We start from the raw sequence: 3,063 nt of genomic DNA on the forward strand, positions 1-3,063 counted from the left end.
GACTACGACTTTGAGTTGAATTACCATCCTGGAAAGGCGAATATAGTGGCGGATGCGTTAAGTCGAAAGTCGTTATATGCGTCTTGGATGATGCTTCAAGAGGAGAAGTTGCTCAAGGGATTCGAGAGTCTAAAAATTGGTGCTCGAGAAGTATCTGGAACCTTGTGTTTAAGCCGATTAGAAATCTCGAGTGACTTTAAGTCCAAACTCCTAAAGGCTCATGAAAATGATGAAGCGTTATGGAAGGTGTTACTGGCTATCGAGCAAGGAAAACAGTGGAGAGTGTCAGAAGAAAAAGATGGGTTGTGGAGATTCAAGGGTAGGATCATTGTGCCGGATGTTGGCACTTTGAGGCAAGATATCTTAAAGGAGGCACACAAAAGCGGATTCTCCATTCACCCGGGAAGTACTAAGATGTACCATGATTTAAAGGCGATGTTTTGGTGGCCAGGTATGAAGAATGATGTGGCGGATGCATTATGAGTTATAACTCGGCCTTAATTTTCATTCATTTTGTAACGGAGGCCACTCAGAAAAAGACGCCTAAAAGGTCTTTTTTTAAAGATGTTTCCATATTATGTTTTAATTGGTTTCTGTATAATTTATTCGGTGTTCCTCATAACATATTATTAAATTTTTCAAAAGATTTTCTTCCCATAAACAATAAAAAATATTTAATTTGGACTAAAACAAAAAAGGTAATTAATTAACTATTAGATTTTTTTTAAAAGATTATTTACATAAAAAAATATATCACATTCATCAATATATATATATATAAAACAAGCTAATTTTTAAAGTTTCAATTTACTTAGTTTGATTTTTTAACTTAGGTATCCGTGACTCATATTAGGGTTTTAAGTGTTTAGTTGAAAAAAAAAATAAGGTAACAAAAATTTCAATTGTCACATCAAACAGTCGCTAGAATGTATAATGTAACAACCGTTAGTCCATCTCAGCATGTCGTTAACGATTTTGTGAGATAGTGACAAAAATAAGATTAGGAACCAATGTGAGTCATAACTATTAAGTTGGGAGACTAAGTTGAGTAAATCAAAATTTTTGAAATTAGATTGAAATATAGTTGTTAGAACCGAACCAGTGATCGAACCGGTCAAGCTACTGGCTCACTGGTTTATTGGTTCAACCGATAAATCACTGGTTGAACCGATAAAATCGGTCTCACGTAAATATAAAATATAAAATAGTTAAAAACTTAAAATTAAAATTTGAAATATATATCTTCACTAACATTTTATAAAGAATCAAGTCTCAACTACTAAAATTAACTAATATAAAAAAATCATAAAATTTTAATACTACAATAGTATCTTATTTTGACACAATAAAAAATAATTAATTCACAAAGCCTATCATCTAACTATAATATCAGTAGATTTAAACACTAACATCAAAACAAATAACCTTAATCACAATACTAGCAATAAAATAGATCAAGTAAATTAATAAATTTTTAGTGAAATTTATATTTATATTAATAATGGTATATAATTAAAATATAATTAATTTTAAAAATAGAAAAAACAAAAATTAAATTAAATTAGATATTTATGTATACTATATAATTAGTATTTGTCAAATATAATACTTAGAAGTGCAATGGCTAAGTGACAAGTAGAGGTTGTTTTTACTCCAAGGTTCTTGGTTCGGGACCTTATGGAGACATTTTAAAGACTGGTTTGCACCGGTTCTTACCGATTCACACCGGTTTTAACCGTATATAATTATTCAATTATTTTTTAATCATATATAAATAAATTACTCTTAATAAGACTTTTTTGTGTTATTCAATTATCTTTTTAAAAAATAATTAATTATTAAAATAATTAAACTTTTCACAACAAAAATAATAAAAAAAATTATGGACAAAAAAAATTAACTATCCTGATAATTTTTTATATTTTTATTTATATTTTAATTATAAACATAAATATAATTGAATTATATTATTTATGAAATGTGACTATAGTTGTAGATAAAATTTAGTTATATTACTTATATATAGTTTTATTGTATTGTATTGCTTATAAAGTTAGATTATAATTATGACAATAGAATTGTTCATGTATTTTTATATGTGTGACTAATTGGTGGTGTTAAAACATTACTCTTAATTATAAATAAGGTTTATAATTTAAAAAATCAAAGACTCAATTAAAAAGATACGGAAAAAATGATGTTAAAATATTCTAACTCTTTAAAATAAAAATATTCGATGTGTTTTGTATTAAATATATTTAATAACCTATTATATCATATTGGTTGAAATTTATTTTTATAATGTTAATTTTTTAATAACACTTTATTAGAAAAAATCATCTTTTCAGAATTTTTTAAAAACTAATTAATATTATATATATTTTGTTACACTACATTTAGTTATAAAAATTTTATTTATTTCTAATACTTATATTAAAAATAAAAAAAATTAAATTAGTGAATCTTAATCTATAATATAATAATAATATAGTAATTATTTTATATATTATACGGAAACATCTTTAAAAAAGACATTTTATACGTCTTTATCTGAGTGGCCTCCTTTTGTAACTGACACCTTCATTACCGACTTAATGACCATTATTCTGACTCAATGATCAACGGTCATACCATCAACTCTATTCATCAACTTTATGCTTATAAAAGGCACCAATCTCTATATACACTATACATTCTAAATACATTCTAGGGACATTCTAGATATATTCTATATTCATAGAATTATTATAATATACAACACATGATGACTTCTATTTCATGTATTACATTCTATATTCATAGATTTATTCTTATACCTCTTAAACACTTACTGACTTGAGCGTCGGAGTGTCTTTTGCAGGTACTCACCCCTTGTTCTCTCCTTGCCGACGTATAACTCATCCCGACGAGAAGCTTGAAGACATTCATCGACAGACGAGCTATACACTGGCCAAACTCAGCAAGAACATTATCTGATCACATTAAGTTTAGATATTTGAATAGATATTATTAATTAATTTTATAATGAAATGAATAGTTATATTGTAAAATAAAAATTATACA

The sequence above is a fragment of the Arachis ipaensis genome, chromosome B10 (genome assembly GCF_000816755.2).
Source record: "Arachis ipaensis cultivar K30076 chromosome B10, Araip1.1, whole genome shotgun sequence".
NCBI lineage: Eukaryota > Viridiplantae > Streptophyta > Magnoliopsida > Fabales > Fabaceae > Arachis > Arachis ipaensis.